Below are 20,918 nucleotides of genomic sequence, written 5' to 3'. Positions count from 1 at the left end.
GGCTGGATTCACACCTATGCATTTTTAGTGCATTTTGCAGATTTGCACTACAGTCAATTTAACATGGTTTCCTATGGAACATGTTCAGTAGTGTAAATCTGCAAAATGCAAAAAGCACAAAAAATGCATAGGTGTGAATCCAGCCTTAGTCAAGAGCGGGGACTTGATCGTTCTCTGGTGTAGTTTTCATTTCCACCTCCAGGTCTCCTCCCCTACCCTGTGACTGTATTACTGATTGCAGACCTGCATTTTTGTCTTTTATATATGCCTGGAGTTCAGCTTTAACATTTTATTTATGGCCCATGTTTAAGACCTCATTGGGGTTTATTTACTAAAGTTAAGCTAATCAGCTTCCAGGTTTTATTGCTAAAGCTTAATTAAACAAGCTGAGGTTAGAAGCTGATTGGTTTCTCTGCAGAAGTGTGACTACTTTTGCACTCTCTAGCTTTAGTAAATAAACCCTATAGACATGGGCACTCAGGCCTATAGACTATGAATGGTCTTAAGCTACCACGTGCTGCATGCAGGCAGCCCATTTTGGAGAGGGAGGAGCAGATACCCTCTTTTTAGAGGCATCTAGCTCCCACTTCCTCCCAGGGCTCTGCAGTTGCGGAAGGAAGTTCACCTCTCCCTCCCTGCAATCTTCTGGGACACGTCACAGGTCTCAGAAGATTGCCCGGCCATTCACGGTGTGCAGTGCGTGCTCGGCTGTGAAGCCCACAGTAAGAATGCCGGCGCCGCAGAGAGGAGGGTAGAGGTGCAGGGCTTTGTACACCCGCATTGATTTACCGTAGGACAGGTGAGTGTCCGATTATTAAAAGTCAGCAGCTATACTTTTTGTAGCTGCTGACTTTTAAGTTTTTTTTTTTTTCGGTGGAACTCCGCTTTAAGGAATAAAAGGCTGGCCATACATTATACAATTTTCCTTTAGCTTTACCAAAACCATATAATATGTGGTCACACCTAAACACTTTCAATTTGTATGCAATCAGGAAGGCCCTTGTACTACACGATTGAAGGTATATCTAAAAAAAAAAAAAAAGAAAATTGTATAATGTATGGCCAGCCTAAGGGCTACCTTTTGCTAACCTAGTTCTGAAAATGTCTGTTACTTGACTGTCTTTAAACTATGGTAAATATTTGAGTCACTCACATGGCATAAGCATTCAGCTACCAAAGTGAAGAGATACAAAGCTTCTGCTCTAACTGAAATTTCCTACAACAAAAAAAAAATAGGTGTGCTCTCCTTTTTAAGGCTCGATTAACATCTATATATGTTGCTTTTGAGCATTTATGCATTGTTTTTTTGTGAGCTTTCCTAGAAGCTTTTTTTACCACGATGATGCAGCAAATTGCAAATTTTTATTTTTTTTTTTTTTAATTAATATTTATTTATTTTTTAATGCTTTTTTGTGGCATAAATTTGTTGTCGAGCAGATTTAAAAACGCAAATCTCGCCACAATCACAGTACAAACCCACTGCATGGTTCTGCAGCTTCTCCATTGAGATCTATTGAACCAAAAAAGCACAGTTTTTCGTTTTAAAAAAAGTCCCTGTCCCTTTCCAAAAATGCAGAGGCACAAAAAATGCATTGATGTGAACATGTTCCATTGGAACCCATGTTAAAAAAATGTCCAGCATTTCTGCAAAAAGCATGAAAAAATGCATTGGTGTGCATGGAGCATAAAGCTGAAGTTTAAAGAGGAAGTAAAACCTGATGGGTTTTACTTCCTCTTTTTTTTTCCCCCCTCCAAATTAAAAGCATAATGGGCTAGTATGCATCGCATATTAGCCCATTATGTTACACTTGCCTGCAAACGAAGCCCGCGATGTCCACACTGGTGGCCGCGTCCATCTTCACCCCTCTTCTTTCTGGGGCAGTGGACTCTGGCTCTGTGACTGGCCTGAGTCGATTGTTCCCTTTTCCTCAGTGCGCATGTGCCGATGATGTCGGCGCAAGCGTATTTGGTAAATATCTCTTAAACGGTGCAGGTTTAGAAGATATTTCCAGTACCTACAGGTAAGCCTTATTGTAGGTAAAAGTGCTGTATAAGGGTTTACAACCACTTTAATCTTCTTATACTTTGCCTTCCCTAGTTCCTCCATTCAATTCTCATCAACCTGCTAATGCAATTTTTAAATAAAACCTTCCTATTTTCATTACATTCCTTATTTTATACCCAGTGATGTCATCACTGAATCTCTGTGTTCTTCTATGCAATGCAGGCAGATCATGGGTAGTAGGAGGAGTCAGCAGGGTTCTGTACCTAACTTCCTGAAAACATCACAGCACCCTGCCTGGTGTCTCAGTACTCCGCTAGCCCAGCAGTGGTCTGGCTCGTGGAAGGGTTTATGCAAATATCAATGCCTTCATGGGTGGGTGTTAGTCTGGAGGTGTGGGCATTCCTAGGCAGGCTTCATATGCATGCAGATCACCCCAGGTAGCCACCCACATGTGAAGCTGAGCCTCCATCATTGAAAGAACTGAAATCTAATAAATGAAAGGGTTTATGATTTAAAAGGGGGCTGCAAACACTTATATGAAAGGGATGTGGGCTGTGATCTGAAAACACTGATATAAATAGGGAATATGATGTGAGCGGGGGACTGTGATGTATATTACTATGCATTGTCATAGCTCCCAATTGTCCCTGATTTGGATGGACTGTCCCTAATTTGGAGCAATGTCCCTCTGTCCCTCTTTCCTCCTCATTGTCCCTCATTTTGGTCTGATCTATATAGTTGTATATAAAATGCACTTTTTATCTTTCTTTCAGTGCTAAACCTTTCATCTAAATTGCTGTATTTTTCCATTTTAAAAACCAAAAAATAAAGGAGGGCGTGACAGGAGGGGGTGTGTCCTATGCCTACATACGTTTTCTGATAGCAGTAAAAATCAAACACACGAAAGCGATGATCATACCACACATGTTGGGTACCAATGTGAATACCAGAGTGAGAGGAATCATTCTAGAGCCATCATTCACAGTTAAGCCCTAAAATGATGATCTGTAAAGGTTTTTAAATGGTCCCCTATGAACAAATTTTGAGTACTGTAGTTTTTCGTCATTTCACAGGTGCAAGCAATTTTAGCAAACAGAAAACAAAAACTCCTGTGCACAGGTGGATCACCATATAGAGATGCGTCAACACAGGCCTTGCTGCCCTCAAGGACGGGAAACCCTAGTGCAAACCGAGACAAAAGAAAAACAGGGGCGCACCAGCCTAGTGTATTAACTTTTATAAAAGGATTTATTTAAAAATGATTAAAAAAGAAACAACTCACAAGCAATGGATGGAAGAGGCACAACACGAAGTATACCGACAGCCAGCATGCGACTATAGGATGAGCGATGCCTTCCAAAAATCGTAGAGAAATGCATACATATCACCTTAGTCACCTGTCACCAGGCTGACTCTTGCTGCTCGTATTGAGAGCGAGTCGGCCCCTACATGTTGGTCCCGCCCCAAGTTATCTGTCATCAGGCTATCTCGTGCTGCTCTTATTGAGAGCGAGACGGCCTTTGTATGTTGGCCCCGCCCCCGGTCACGCGTCATCATGCTGCCTCTCGCCGTTTGCATTGTGGGCAAGCTGTACGAGATGCGGAAGGGGCGATGTAGATCCCGCCCCCCTCCATCAGATTGGATCGCAAGCACACCAGCGTGCGCTCCATTGAGTTATAGCCACACTGCTACCGGCCTCGTCACTTGCTACAGAGGGGCTCAACTTGTACGGACCCACAGGAAAGTAATTCAGGTATTCACGCTTCCTTATCTTTGGCATCTACATCAAGGATGTATTTTTTATACATATATATACTTCTTATCTTTCATCATTTATAGCTCATGTTTTATTTATTTATTTGTGTGATGAGATGGGTGCATCTATGGAGTGGGAGGTCCCACCCACTATGCCTATCACTGCTCGCCATGACCTTTATATTTCCGCTCTTGTCATCTGTCGCATATTATGTGCACAGCATGCGTTGTTTCACCCCGAATGGTTCAGCTTGCCTTTTGGGGTGTGTGTGTATCTGTGCACATGCTCAGTATGAAATAGGGTTTTTTTTTGTTTTTGTTTTTTTTTTTTTTTTTCATGCTGTTTGTGTATATGTCCTTGTGTATGCATGTGCATGTGTATGTGTACACAGATATCTCTCTATATGTACTATTACTACTACTATTATTACTATCTATTACACAAACCATGTTGTGTTTACCAATTGGAGAACTTAGGAGGGAGGGATCCCCTGAGGGGAGGAGCTGTATATCCCACCCTCGTTTCATGGACACTCAGGCATTTATAAGGAGTGACTGCTGAAGGAGGTATCTTTGCATAGCTCTGATGAAGAAGGGATTTTCCCTTCGAAACGCGTAAGCTGTTGTGATATGTATGCATTTCTCTACGATTTTTGGAAGGCATCGCTCATCCTATAGTCGCATGCTGGCTGTCGGTACACTTCGTGTTGTGCCTCTTCCATCCATTGCTTGTGAGTTGTTTCTTTTAATCATTTTTAAATGAATCCTTTTATAAAAGTTAATACACTAGGCTGGTGCGCCCCTTTTTTTCTTTTGTCTCGGCAAGCAATTTTAGGGCTTTATATATTTGCTATCTATATCCCCCATGAAACCTCAACTTTTATATTTCACCTAAAAATTGGGATAATATGTTGTGTTTGTATGCACTAAAATTTATTTGCGTCATATTTTTTTTTTTTCACAGAAAATATAGATTTGATAAACAGTAGTGTAAATATTTTGCGATATTAAAAAAAAAAAAGCAACTGCCAACATTTTATTCTACAGGGTCTCTACTCTTAGAAAATATATAATGTTTTAGGGGTCTCATGTAATCTCCGGGCCTAATACTGTATGTCCATCTTAACACGAGCAAAAATGGGAAAAAAAAGTTTCTGGCAGCGAAGGGGTTAATAATAAGTGGAGATGGTAAAAGAGGGGAGTGCCAGCTACCTACCCTGCCATGTAGCAGTACACAGTAGGTGAAGCCATGGCAGAAAGGGGAACTGGAGCCAATACAGTTTTTTTCATTTTATTTATAATTCCAGTCTCACCAAGCCCCCAAGGTGCCATGCCACCACCCTACCTTCTCCTGCCACATCGGATCTGTCAGGTGGCAGCTGCAGGCTCTAGCCTTGGTACCTTTGGCACTGAACTTCCCTTCCATTCCACTTACAAAATAATCCCAAACTGTATATTTAGGGGCCCCAGTAGCTTCATGCAATTGCCATACCTTTAGGCCCTTTTTGGCATGCCTGAAGCCTGGCCGAAAAACTCCCATATTGTTAGCATTGGCTAGTTGCTGCCCGTAGCAGGAGCTCAACCACTGCGGCTTTTTTTTTTTTTTTTTTTTTTTTTTTTTTTTTTTGCGGCTTTTTCTGCAACGTACTCCATTGCACACCGAAGAGAAAGTTTGATGTTGCTTTGGTGTCAGTGGCCATACTATTAACCCCCCTCCCCCCTCCCAACAGTGATGGTCAGTAATTGTGCTGTTAATCCCACATCCTACACTGGTACACGTGAGTAGTGCCAGTTTAAACCCTCCCCTCTATTGGTTAGGAGCAGTGTTTTTTAATGCATACCTGTTGCATTGTTCGTTAAGCATAGGTGTGCGCAGCCTATTGCATTAGGGTGTGCACCCCAAAGCTCAAACACACATGCTTTTCTCTGCAGCTTCAGCTGCACAGAACAGAGAAGTGCTCTGTGCTGAGTGGCTTCCTAGTCATTCACACATTGAAGCGCAGTAAACACAGTTTACTATGGTTCAGTTATGAATGAACACAGTGAGTGAGTGTGTTAATTTAGAAAAGGAAGGCACCAGTAAATTACATATTTACTAGCCCCTTTCCTGCTCTTCATCCTGAAACATCACCCACACCAGCTGGGGGGGAGAAGAAAGGAGGGAAACCAGCAGCACTGTGGGGGGGGCAACATGGGGGAATCGGCACTGCACATATTGATTGGGGTGTGCCCAGGCACATCTGGCACACCTCCTGCACACGCCTATGTGGTCAAGGTAGTGTTTCTTCCACCCTCTGCCCATGCATTGGTGATCAGATGAAGTGTTTTTAACCTCCTCACCCTGTTTTCCTGCATTGGTGGTCAGTGCAGTGTTTTTTCTAACCTGCAATCCCCCTTCCCATATTGGTGATCAGTGCCAGTGTTATTTAAACCCCCCCCCCCTGCATTGGTCATCACTGGCAATATTTTTTTAAATCCTCCCCACATTGGTGGTCAGTGAAGTGTTTTTTCACCCTCTTGTTAGTGAGGAGCAGACCCCTCCATTTCAGCACGCAGCAAGTGACCTAGGTCCACATGTCACATGGGCCTCAGATATTCGGTGGACTATCCTGTAACCATGGAGAAGACATGAGCCCTCTCGCAGGAGGTGTTCCCAACCAGTATAGGTTGTTGCTATCAGTGATCAGGGCAATGGTTTACAACCCGTGATTCAAGCACCTGTTGGAGAGAGAGAGAGAGAGAGAGAGAGAGAGAGAGAGAGGCAGGCAGAACAGCTATCCCCTAATCAGCCCTGTTCTGGAGCAGGCTTCCTAGCAGAGTGTTTGACTACCTGCCTACGCACACTCCCACACTGTCTTCTCTCCCTTTTTTATACAGCCAGGACTTTATTTGTATACTGACAGCTGCATTGTGTGTTTTAATGCTGGGTGCTGCAAAGCAACTCTGTGCCCTGCTGCAGCTCTTTAAAGTCAGCAGATGCCCAACAGGTGATGGACCCAGCCTAGGACATTCGCAGACCACACTGGGATCAGGTGGTCTGCGAATTGGGCACCAAGATACTAGAAGGTACTGGATGGCACATAGAGATGGCACATGAGCTTCATAGTGAATCCTATCATCTAGGTTCTTCCTTTGCAGAAAATAAAATGAAAGCTGGTCAAGGAAACTTGAGCTTGTGATAAGTCAAACAGATTGGCGTCTACAAGTAAAGATCAGTACTGCTTTTTTACAGAAATGACATGCATAATCCTAATTAAATGATTTGCACTATGAAGGCAGTCATTTTCCTTCTCATTAACATGAAAAGGAGTGGAATAGAAATGATCTTACACAAGCTACTTGTGTAACAAATCGATTTGCATATCACAGATTGCCCTAAGCAGAGTTTGAGTTTACAGGCAACATACTGGTTAGGGAACCTGTTTTATCTGTTCAGAAGTAATCAACTTTAAAAAGTAGAAATGAATGAGAGGGGGGAGTTCTGGGACTTTAAATGAGGCACAATGAATGTATCTCCATCCCTGATTCAGGTAAACAAGAAAGGAATGTGGAACTTTGAATGAGGCAATTGATTGTGGAGGTAGATTGGTTAGTAAACAAGTAAAAAAGTAATTTCATATATATACACACACACATGGCATGAACATAATGGATACATCGATGCATATATGTCAGCACATGAGAAGTAACGAAAAATTATTGATAAAATGGTATAAATACATATTTGTACACATCATAGAAATGGCATTTGGCAATAAGGTGAATGATATAAATCTTGAACATGATTAATTGTAGATATAGTACAATATATTTCCTATTGACAGGCATTGGTACACCAGAGCTGCTGTAAAAAGAAAGGAAGATACACATACACATTATAAATTACCTAGTACTCAATACATTTTGAATGTATAAAAGGTATATATGGGCCAGTGAATCGGTAATGAGCGCCAGACTTGACTGAGCACCCCACTGAAACTCGACGCGTTTCATGGCTATATGTCATTCATCAGGAGTTGGGTAGAGATAAACTGTAAATACAAATGGGTATGTAGTATTAGTTAATATATTCTACCCCTGAGGGGTGAAAAGACCTCATGGGGAGAAAGGGTTCTATACTCACATTGTGCTTGGCTAGCAAGATGGAACCCCAAACTGATTGTCTGTTCTGGAGCTGAGGCAAGGAACAACGCCCTGGTCAAGCAAACATCCACATAGCATTCCCGATCGCCACAACACATTCCACATTTGTGGGGATGATTACAAATAAAGTGTTCTTAAAAAATGTATAAGAATATGTTAAAAAAAGTGAAAAGAGTGAGAAAATGTGAAAAGTGAAATAACATGATAAATGATTGGGATGAAGAAAAAAAATAAATTGAATAAGTGTGTAATATGTGTGTGTATATGTATGTGTGTATATGTATATATATGTGTGTGTGTGTGTGTGTGTGTGTGTGTGTGTGTGTGTGTGTGTGTGTATATATATATATATATATATATATATATATATATATATATATATATATATATATATATATATATATATATATATATATATATATAAATAAATGGGTATGTTGCATGTGTCAAAAAAGGGGCTAGAAAAAGAATATGTGCATAACTTACGTGTGTGTATCCAGTGAATGGGCTGTGTGTGCTACCTCCCTGATGTAAAACACATAGTGAAATGGTAAGCCCAAGCTCACCTGCTTATGTAATCCGGGTGTGGGGCGGGTCCCCGGACAACGTCGAATGAGAATAGGAGTTGACAGTGAGCTCCACCACTGGCGCAAGCGCCAAAGTGGAGCCACGCCAACCCCATCTCCGGCGTGAGATGGACTTAGAACGTCCCTACATCGTGGCGTCAAAAGACTCCACAAACAGGTCATAGCATGACGCTGATGCATAGGAGGGCCCCCTGCCAATATCTCAAGAGAGACATGGAAGGGAAGCACTGATACGCATCACAGCTCCGGAATCAAGACAAGGAACAGACGCCCCCCATCCCCAACCCAGACCAGCCTCAGTGTGGATAGAGTCATTTAAAACAACAGAGGCCCAGTAGGAAAATATTTTGGTATGTAGGTAAATTGTAATTGGAAAAAGTGGGCGTGGTATCAGGTGGTATAAAGGCGTTGGCAGGTCACTATATAGAAACTGATTTCTTCCACCTAAAATTAGTGAAGAAAAAGAAATATGACCTGCCAAATACCATAGTAACAGAAATCATAGAAATGTATGATTAATTGTAATAAAAGAAAATGCATACATTTAACTCACAAAAGGTAACATGCCATTTTATTAAGTAAATATTTGTGCATTTTCTATGTGTTGTTGTGCCAGCTGCATCAAATGATGATGTTAAAATTGATATGCAGCAGTTTCCAATTGATGTGCACCAAAATAATCAAGCACTTGCACCAATGTTCTATGTTAAAAATGTTTTTAAATGATACAGCATTACCACAGTGGTATAAATGCTCTAGTGAAGAGGGAACTCTGGTAGGGTGAGTATAAAGCAAAACTTAATACTCACCTCTCCTCCAGAAAGCCCCCTTGTCTGTGTCAAAATCTTCTCCTCTGGCCTCTTCCAGGTTTAGGGTCTGGTGGAGTCAGGATGATGTAACTCATATGCATGCGCACTGGACCAAACTAATTTGGGTACTGAGGTCTGCTGAGAATGTACACTATAATGTGTCCTTTCTTTAGCCTAGATATTATATTGCGTATGTTGGCCTTTGCCTCTGCAGCTAGTACTGCTCAAATAACTCCTATAAATATTCTGAATAGGTGATGGCTAATGGTTTGTGAAGTTGAGTGATTCTAAGTATAAAAATATATCTAGATTCACCCGCTTTATTTAATGCGATTTCTAAATTTGTAAAAAAATAATAACAATAGTTTTGTTAGAAGTACAACAGCAAGTAATGCAAAGTTGCTTTATAGCATGAACTATATATTTATATATATATATATATATATATATATATATATATATATATATATATATGCATTATACCTTTCTATGCAGCAAGTGGTGCTGCAGTATTATAGTGTGTATCTATGATATGATGTACTGGGAGGAAGTAATGTTTTTCCACTGTGTGTACTTGCTTGTGTTCATTCCTCGCAAAAGAAAAACTGGATGATTATCTGTACAAGCTCATCACCACAGACCAGCAAGCCAATATAGTCTCTAATAACATACACAGCAAATATTATTCACTTATGGCACAGGTGACTGGGGCACAGAAGTCCAGAAGCTATACAGGGCATTATAAAGAGAGGTTTATCAGAAGATTTAACAATAGCTCCTTGCAAAGTGCTCATGAAATGCAAGTGCTGTTTTGAAGCAAAAGCCACACATGCTCCCCTTCCACAGGCATCTAAAAAAAAAAAAAAAACTTTTTACAAGTAAAACAGGCGCAGTGCAACAGTACCTCCTATGGAGTGTACCTTGATAGGCCAGGGGGGTCGAGAACTATATATAATGATAATTAATAAATATATATATATATATATATATATATATATATATATATATATATATATATATATATATATATATATATGCTGGTCTGTCAGGGCTGCCACCGATGGGACCAGAAGCAAGGTCCAAAACAGGCTGAGAAGAAACAAGGAAAAGGGGCGCCTCTAAGTATGTATCAATAAAACATTATAAAAAACAATATCCACTCACATGGAAGATAGCAAATCCGCATTCAAGCATGTCTCTGGATGAGAGGAAAAGAGAGGGACTGCAAGCTTCAGCATGTCCATAAATGGCTGGCGAATCCACATGAGATGATGTGAGGTGGTGGGGCATAGCAGTCTTTCTCCTTGGCACACAGAGCAAATATGTGATGGTATGTTGAAAACATCCAGGCATGTGTGGGTTCCAGGGGAGGGGGAAGGAGGACGCCGGGTCCTGTCACAAGCAGTGCCGTCATGTAGTTGGTCTCGTCTGGTAGCACGGCCATGGAGAGGGAACCAGAACAAGGCTTGGTACGCACACGCTTTTCCAGAGCCCATCACCAGAAACACCAATCCTTGAAAGCTGTGAAGTGAATGTGTCAAGCAAACCAGAAGAAAAGGTCGACCAAAGCAACCTGTGCAGGAGTCAGAACAAGAGGTGGTACTTACATTGCTTAAACCAAGTTCCCCAGCAGATCCTGCTGAACTGCCTGAAGTCAGAAGATCCATTTGGACTACAAAGGGGATACCACCCCGCAAGCGGTCATACACTGTCAAAACACAGAGCATGCTTGAGCCAACATCCTGGGAAGACAGAAAAACTGCCAAAACGTGAAGCCAATAAATGGAGAGGGCTAGCAGAAGAAGAATTAAAGTCACTTCAAGAAAATAAAACCTGGACACTCACAGAGCTCCCTCCTAACCGCAAAACTATAGAAAGTAAGTGAACTTTCAAAGTAAAGTCAGACGCAGAAGAGAATATCCACAAATACAAAGCCAGACTAGTTGCCAAGGGTTACTCCCAGAAATCTGGTGAAGATTACGATGAAACTGTCATTCCTGTCATAAAACACCCCACCATCAGAGCGCTTCTAATGCCCTGTACACACGGTCGGATGGAATTTTCCAATAGAAAATGTGCAATCGGAGCTTGTTGTCGGAAATTCCGACTGTGTGTGGGGCCCATCGTACTTTTTCCATCGGAATTTCCGACACACAAAGTTTGTGAGCAGGCTATAAAATTTTCCGACAACAAAATCTGTTCGCATAAATTCCGATCGTGTGTGGACAATTCCGACGCACAAAGTGCCACGCATGCTCAGAATAAATTCAGAGACGGAACTGCTCGGTCTGGTAAAATTAGCGTTCGTAATGGATATAGCACTTTCGTCACGCTGCAATGTTTTAAATTGTTTAATGCAGTGCACTCTCTTCTTCTTTATAATGCTAGAAGAATGAAGTTGTTTTGCTGATCATATTCACACAGACTTCTCACAAACGTCTTTCTTTATTATTTATCGTGATTTCATGAATATAATATTTTGATTTGTCACATCTCCCGAAAAGTTTTTTTTTTTACTTTTAGATTTTGTATTTTTTTTTTTTTTTTTTTTTTTTTAGTTTTTTAAATCCCGATCTCCTGTTATTTTTTTAATAATTTTTTTTTAACTCCAGAATAGTTTTGGGTGTGTTTTGTGTCAAGTTACCACAACACCATTATTATCTTGTATTATTTAATCTCAAGGAGGTTGTTTGGTGTTGGTGTCTCTTGTTTATTTCACATTGTATTTTTGAAATGTACCTGCCTCCTCACAAACAAACTATCCTTTTTGAAGGAAAACACACATAGGCTAGTATTATTAAAAAAAAAAAAAAAAAAAAAAAGAAACTTTTTATCTTTTCTCAGACCAGATTGAACCCAAGCCATCACTTTCTTGTCTTCCTTCCACTCTTCCTTCCAGGCTGTGTCTGTGATGTTGGAGGTGTGGCAGGAGGAGGAGGATGATGCAACTCACACAGGTGGGTATTGGGTGTGATTTGGCTTAGTTAACTTAGTTAATGTTTTATAAATGATTTCCTCACACATGAGGGGTTGGCCCTCCTGCATGTCCTGAAGTTTGGTAGCAGCCATGCAGGCTAAGGCCTCTTCACGAGTGGGGGTGGCTCTGAGGGATCCAGAAGCCTCCTGAATCAGCCTGAGCGCTGACTCATCCACATTACTCCCCTTCCTAAGTCTTTTGTTTGGAAGGCGGAGGGGATGAACCTGGGATTCTGTGAGGCTCCTACTGGGCCCAGCCTCCTCCTGACTGCCACTAACCCCTGCCTCCCCCTGGCTGCCACATTCCACTTCCTCCCCCTGGCTGCCACATTCCACTGCCTCCTCCTGTGTGCTACATTCTACAGCCTCCTCCTGGCTGAGGTCTTCCTGTGTATGAAAAAGGGACATAGTTTTAGTTTTTTCTTCATCGATCTCATGACTGTTGCAAATTGAATGTTAACAAATATAACAGACTATCATTCTGAACCCACCATTTTTCATTCTTGTCCCAATTATTTTTGCCCACTACTGTCTATTGATATGTAAAACACTTTATTAAATCAGCAATTAGTGATCAAGAATAAAATCTAGCAAACATCATTTATTTATTGACCAGAAATCTGTAGAAGATTGCTATACCTGGCTCAAGCTGGGCTCTTCCACTTCTTCCTGGCTGGAAGTCCCATGTTGGACATCGGAAGCCTCACCTGGGGTGGAAGATAGGGTGGAAGGAAGGGTTGAGAGGGATTCCCTGACTTCAGTCTGGTCTGTCAGAAATCGCAGTCTCTCATAGTACCACAGCCTGGGGACATAAACATCATCTGCTGCAGCTCCGGATCTCTGGGAATCCTGGACCTTCTTGCGCTCCCTAAAATATGTGCTCCTCAGGCCACGAATTTTGGCTTTTGAATAGGGGATGGTTGCCGTGGGGAACACTGGCTTCACCAACTCCAGCAGTTTCTTCAGTGCTGCCTACCTCTTTTGTTTATGATTATAATGCGGGTGTTTGACCTGCCATAGACAGGGCAGCTCCCTGTACTTGTCTATGAACAGGGGGAGGAAGTTGTGGTCATTGAAGCCATCCATTTTATCTGCAATATACAAGACAAACCTTAATGTCAGGCTAAACTCTCCTAATCTTGTCCCAATATAGGCCTCAATCTATAAGCAGTATAGGCCCAAGTTAAAATAGTACCTTCGTTATTACGATCGGCGCTTCTGATACTCCTTCCTCCGCTCACAGATCTTAGGTACGACACACGCGTGTTACGCTTTATATACACTGCGCATGCATGAAACTCCGCCCACCCCTGATGTTCTTTCTAGTCTATTCCCCGTCCCTTCTCTTTCGGCACAGTGGGGGATAGCACATGGCGGAGAGACAACAGGTTCATGGTAATTCCAGCAACGAGGAGGAGGAGGAAAGCCTGGAGCCAGAAACGTCACGATCCCAGAGGAGAAGATTTAAGGCCTCAAATATGGCCTTTGTTGAGATGGTGGAGATGGTGAACATATTGAAGAGGGCTGACTATGACGGGAAGTATGGACCTTACCCAAACCCAAATGTCAGAAAGACCAAGATCACAGCGAAAGTTGTGAAGAGTCTGCAGAAGAATTTTGGGGTACGGCGATCCAAGGATCAACTGAGGAAGCGGTGGTCGGACCTCAAATTAAGGGAGCACGATCAGTATAGAAGGATCAGGAGAGTGCTGCAAAAAAGTAAGTAGTTGTCGTGTTCCTATTCTTTCTTTTTATTACGTTCGTGCTGCTCCATGTGCTTTTCTTTACTGTTGTACAGTTTAAAATGGCAACTTTCATGTTCATGGACACATTATTCGTTCGTAGGAAACATTGTTCGGCCACTAAAACACCATATTTTGGCCAGATGCAGTTCAATACATTTTTTCTGGCCTACTTCACTTAAAATAAGTTTGTTGGCTAGATGGGTTTGTAACTTGAATGGAATGCAAACTAGATTCTGTGTAAGGAGAGGACACTCAGCAGCTGTTTACACATCTGGACGCTGGAGCACTAGTGTGGGACACCAGAACACCCTTTTTATTAGGGGGCCCACACTGGTGCTCCGGTGTATACTATAGGGGTGTCTCCATCTGTGAAGCTTGCACAAAATAGGTAAGTATTCAAGCTTGACAAAGGACAAAAAGATTTCTTCATCTAGGAACTCTGCCAAAACAGACAATTGGACCCCACTTCCAAGCAATGTTTCATATTTCTATTTCTGGCCTCAAACATCTGTGCTAAGTATACCTATTTTTTTCACATAGGAGAGAAAAGACTCGGAGGACACCACTCATCAGAGGAGACCACGGATCCCCCACCTCAGGAAGAAGGGGAAATCCCACAAACCCAACCAGAGGAGGAGGAGGCAGACGTTATAGAACTTGTCACCACAACAGGTGAGTGCCTGCGACCACAGCCTCAGGTAAGCGATGGATGCCTGCATATTTATAATACATGGTGTGTTTTTTTTTGTTTTGTTTTGTTTCAGGTGATCGTGATGTTGTGGAAGAGGAATGTCATTTCACAAGTGAAAGTGCCCAGATCCTCATCGGGGAGATAATGAGGTGTAATAGGGATTTAGAAACCCTAAAGAAAAACATTAATGATGTTCAAAACAAAATGAAGAACATCACTGATGATTTAGGGAGACTATAAAACACTAAGAGATCCCTAACTTATTGCAGGTTTCTTTTTGTTTTTCTGACTAATTTTTGACATATTATAGAAAAGCCACATTTTGAAGATGCATACAGTGTGTCAACATGTGCTATCTGCCATCACGGGAGATCAGGGAGATCAATGTACGCGTTTTGTGGGTGCAACCCCTTCCTCAATAATAAAGTAGCTGCACCCCCAAAACACGTCCCTTGATCCCCCATGATGGCAGCTAGCACATGTTGACATTAGGCAATTAGTGTGCATCTTCAAAATTTGGCTTTTCCAGGGGTGACATCACCCCATCTGCTGAACGTAATATCAAACGCAGTTTATAAATACTCATGTCTGATATTGCCTTCACTTTCTATAGAAGCTGAACTTTGTAAGTTCCAGAGTTGTGTATTTTTTTTATGGTTTTAAACATGCCTGTTTTACCTTAAAAGGCAATTTCTACTTATTAATGTGACCTAAAAAATTGTTGTACAACAAACATGTTGATTTGTTCAAAAACCCTTTTAGAAACACACGTGATTGTGCTTTATTAAAAAGATTGATAATCAACAATGTGTGGCTTCTTCTTTCAATGCTCAAAAGCAGTTTTTGGAGTAAAGTTGTTTTCAGTGACAATGGGGGTTATTTACTAAAGGCAAATCCACTTTGCACTACAAGTGCAGTTTCAGTGCAGTCTCAAGTGCACTTGTAGTGTAAACAGTATTTTCCTTTAGTAAATAACACCCAACAGTGCTTTCTAATTTTACACAATCGCGCCATTTTCAGGACTCCCCAAATTTCGGTCATGGTGTTGAAATTTATTATTATTTTTGTCAGTAATGCATTACATACATTAACAAAAAAAACAAGGTGTGTGTGTGTGTGTAGCAGACCCACAACATAATAATAATAGTTAGCCGAAGAAGAGATTGTCACCTCATGTGTCAACGAAATTTAGTTTGCACTGTTGAAGAAAGGCCAAAAAATTAGAACATTGATAAAAGATAACCGAGGAGACAGCTAAAAGAAAGCCAAGCAGTAAATCAAAGCAAATATTTGTTCAGTTTAAAATATATTTTTATTTAAAAAATGTCTCAGACATTGGCATATCGATGGCCCCCCACCCGCAAAGTATTCCATGTATCTTATATGGACCTCGCGGGCACTCTGGGGGGGAAGCCAGGACGGCCAGCTTCAAGCGGCGTCAGGGTTGGTTCATTAATATTAATTCTGGCCTCAGGCCCAACTGGGCCAGCATAGTTCAAAGAATTTCTCCTTTAAAAAGTTGTGGAGAACACAGCAAGACAGGGTGATGTGATTGAGTTTATATTCCGCCATGTGTATCGGTGTAAGAAATAGGCGGAACCGGCTGGCCATTATTCCAAACGTGTTCTCCACTACTCTTCTGGCTCTGGCCAGCCGGTAATTAAAAACCCTCTGGTCCGAGGTGAGGGTCTTCATAGGGAATGGCCGCATAAGATGGTCCCCCAGCACAAACTCTTCATCCGCAACGAAGACGAATGGGAGTCCTTCCGCATTGTCTTCTGGCGGTGGCAAGCCCAAGCTGCCATTCTGGAGATGCCTGTAGAACTCCGTCTGGGCGATGACTCCACCATCTGACATCCAGCCATTCTTCCCCACGTCCATATACATGAACTCGTAAGTAGCCGACACCACCGCCAACATCACAATACTATTGAACCCCTTGTAGTTGTAATAGTATGAGTTGGGGGGTGGGATGATGTGGACGTGTTTCCCATCAATTGCCCAGACGCAGTTGGGAAAGTCCCACCGCTGGGCAAAGTGGGAGGCCACAGTCTGCCATTCCTGTGGGTTGGAAGGAAACTGTGGAGTCAAACAAGAAAAAAAATTATTCATTTTGCACATAAACATTGAAAGCAGATTAGACACAAACATTATTGGCCAACATCAATATAACATTTATTTTAGGGAGTATTTAAAGACAAAGGTATAAGGTCCACCTATCAGATTCCTCACCCCCTCTAATGGGGCCATTTTAAAAATTTTAGGGGGGGGAGATGTTTTGGACTCTGCCTGAATTTAAAGCACAAATAACATTTTTACACATTTTAGGGGTTGTTTAGGGTAAAGCACTACTATGGAGCTGACAAAATACATTGTTAAGTGACTAGACGAGGTGGATATAGGCCCAGGAGAGCATGCTGGGGAGGTAAGTGAAGGCAAATATGCATGAAGGACAAAAAATTAAAAAAAAAAACCAGCATGCATGAGGATAAAGGGGACATTCACAGCATATTACAATCATGGTAATTGGGGAATGAGGAAAGAAATACAATATATTATCAAACATTAAATACAATAAAATGTGATGTTAAAGGATAAAAATCTTACCTTAATATAGTCCTTCTGCAGGACCTGTATGATGGCAGAACAGGTCTCTGGGATAATAATCCCCAGAGCCTGGGGGGAGATGCCTGTCGAGAACTTGAGGTCCTGCAAGCTTCTCCCCGTCGCCAAGTACAGCAGGGTGGCGACTAGCCTCTGCTCCGGAGTGATGGCTTGCTACATGCAGGTATCCTGCCTGCTGATTATAAGGGGTCAGCAAAGCCAACAAATGGTGAAAAGTGGGGTCCGTCATCTGGAGAAAGTTCCTGAAATCGTCATGATTATTCTCCCGGATCTCACGGAGCAAAGGCATGTGACAGAATTGGTAACGATGGAGCAATCAATTCTTGGTCCATGAACTCCTCCACACCCTGTTCATGGACTCGGCTTGTGTCAAAGTAAGAACCCCAACACCAAGTCCCCGCACATCACAAACTCTCTGAGTACGTACACACAACATGGCTAGAAAATGGTCGGCTGGCCAGAACGAAGTAACAGAACGCACTGAAGAACAGCAAGGCCTGTGAAGAGCGACCTGAAAATCAGTAATGAACGGACAAGAACACACTGATAAATCAATGGAAACTCACTGCACGCACTGAAGAATGGATACAAACCCACAAGCACAAACTGAACATCAGAAATACGATCTGAAAACCACGAGTCTGAAAAAGCACGAATCGTCTCTCACCAAACTTTTACTAACATGAGATTAGCAAAAGGAGCCCAAAGGGTGGCGCGCTTGGTATTGAACCTTTTATAGCCTTGTCGTACATGGTGTACGTCACCGCGTTCTTGACGTTCGGGAATTCCGACAACTTTGTGCGACTGTGTGTATGCAAGACAAGTTAGAGCCAACATCCGTTGGGAAAAACCGATGGATTTTCTTAACGGAATGTCCGATCAATGTCCGATCGTGTGTGCAGGGCATTAGTGTTGCAGTCAGGAAGGGCATGCAAGTGAAACATCTAGACATCTAAACTGCTTTCCTATATGGAGACATTAAGGAAGACCTTTTACATGGGGCAACCACCAGGGTTTGAGCAAGGAGACAACTTTGTGTGTAAACTTCAGAAGAGCATCTATGGTCTTAGGCAACCTGCAAGGATGTGGAATGAGAAAATGAATGAAGTGCTTACTAGAGAGGGAAGAAGTAAAACAGACCCCTTTCTCTATTTCAGAAATCAAGAAGACAAATGGTTATACATACATATTTATGTTGATGACATTATAACCTGTTTTGAACAAGAAGGGGATTACAATCAGTTCACAAGCTGAAAGAAAATTTTGAAATCAAGGAACTTGGGAACATTAGCTACTGGGAATCCAAATAGAGAGAGAAGAAGATGGAAGTTATCTTCTCAACCAATCTCAGAAAATATTCAAAATCTTAAAACAATTCCATATGCTAGATGCAAAGGAAGTGAAAAATTCTATGGAACCAGCCTATCTAAAGAGCAATGAAGCAGAGAACTTGCTGCCCAACAATGACACATATTGCAGAGCAATCGGTAAGCGACTATATGTTGCCACTGTGACAAGACCAGGCATGGCTGCAGCAGTGGGCATACTATGTAGGAAAGTTTCAGATCCCTGTCAGCATGACTGGAACACAGTAAAAAGGGTGATGCAGTACCTCAAAGGAACAATTCAGTCGAAGTTACTGTTGTCAGCAACATCAGATCCCAAACTTATCAGATATGTGGATGCTGATTGGGCCAGGGACTGCACAGACCGCAAAGTGGATTCATCTTCCAGTATGGGGAAGGAACCATAAGTTGGTCTAGTCAAAAAAGCAAGCAACTGTCGCTCTATCTTCAACGGAAGCAGAATACATTTCAGCAGCACACGCGTGTCAAAAAGCAATATGGATTTGTGAACTTTTTGTGGACATTGGGATAGACATGTCAAAACTAATTCCCATTTTTTGAAGACAACCAGGGATGTATAAAGCTTACACAATCAGAAAGGGTCAATCCTAGAAGCACACACATCAACGTCAAGAATCACTTACTGAGGGACCATCAAGAACAAGGCATCAGAGGAGATGACTACTAATGCACTCACAAAGCATTTGTCAAAGGAACGTCATAATTATATCCAGAAGAAGCTGAATGTAATTTGATAAAGCACATGCTGTTGAGAAGGGGTGTTGGAAGTACAATAGCAAGTAATGCAACATTTCTTTATAGTGTGAACCATATATATGCATTATACCTTTCTATGCAGCAGGTGGTGCTGCAGCACCATAGTGTGTACCTATGACGTGTGTACTTGTTTGTGTTCAGTTCCTGTCTCCATGCTGATAAAGACATGTTCTGCAATCCTCCATGGAAGCAAAGCGTATTGCTGTATACAAGAAGCTTCCAGTGCATTATTTCAATACTCTGCACAAAAAGTTTTAGGTTCTAATAGCTTTTGACATTAATCCACAAATGATTATGCATGCTATTACTTCTTAAAATAGCACTAGCTTATGTCCTTATCACCAGGTAAAGGCACTTAATAGCAACATTATTGCCAGAAGAATTATCGGGCAATTCACTGAACTATAATGCATATGGTATTTTCATATTCATCTGTTTGACTTATATTGTACTTCCCATTCAAATGTTAAGCAATGATACTGGTCATCATGGAATCCTGCATTATTACACTTTTGTGAGTGGAAGAAGAATAGCAAATGGTGCAGTGCATGAAAGTTCCCCCCGCTGGTCCAGTATGTGATTTTTAAATCATTGAAGATAATCTTTGTGTAGCACCCTCCTAGATGGGCTGCTTGGATATTTGATTTATTTTGGCTGTGCGTGATCTCACAGGTTGCAGGTTTGACTGCTTCCCCTGCCTTCTGGAGGTTTCCAGAACATAAGGCTGGGAGAGTCAAATGGGCAGCTTGAATATTTATTGTCCTTTAGCCAATCCCTGGGAAGGTTTCTCCAGTAGGTGGCTAGAGAGAATGTAAATAGTCTGGGATCTGGGGCAGCCCTATTCTTGTCCTGCTGGAGAAGTTCCACAGCCTTGGGGGCAAAATTTGTAAGAAATATATTGCACTTACACCCAAATAGACAGCAGCCAGCACAGCAACCCTAATTTATCAGAGGCATCACTAAGCTCTTCACTTGTTTACTAAAGCACTATATTTTTTTACTTTATTTTTCACTGTATGGACTTTTTTTTTCACTGACGTTATTTTTATATAATTTTGCAATTATGCCAAAGATCTATACATCCCTGGATAAGTACAAATACAAAGACGTTTTCCTCTATGGGACTTTAAAAGGAAAAACGCTCCTTAGCAGTCAAATAATGTTGAAAACATATTTTAAATTTTATTTGAAAAGTTAAAAACATGGAGGTATAGCGTGATAAAAAATCAAGCTTGCATATATAACTAAGGTGCAATATCAAAAAACATATACAGACAACCACTTGACTCTGTTAGATATGAAAATAGGACAGAGAATGCCCAACGCGTTTCAAGTTTAGTGACGGTAATCCTCTTCTTCAGGGACTAGTGGTTCAGTAACGAATATTAGTGTCAACAATTAATAGAGAACAGAAAGCAGTAAGCATTCATTATTATACATAAATACGAAAACGTATACA

At 41.5% G+C, this 20,918-nt stretch overlaps 1 protein-coding gene across 2 annotated transcripts in view; it reads right to left on the bottom strand.

The window, feature by feature from the left end:
• The window catches only part of MREG (melanoregulin), a 152,710-nt gene that overhangs the window by 62,011 nt on the left and 69,781 nt on the right, over positions 1-20,918 (bottom strand). The window lies entirely within an intron of this gene.

The sequence above is a fragment of the Aquarana catesbeiana genome, linkage group LG06 (assembly GCF_042186555.1).
Source record: "Aquarana catesbeiana isolate 2022-GZ linkage group LG06, ASM4218655v1, whole genome shotgun sequence".
In the NCBI taxonomy this organism is placed as follows: domain Eukaryota; kingdom Metazoa; phylum Chordata; class Amphibia; order Anura; family Ranidae; genus Aquarana; species Aquarana catesbeiana.
This window is presented reverse-complemented; position numbering and strand designations above follow the sequence as displayed.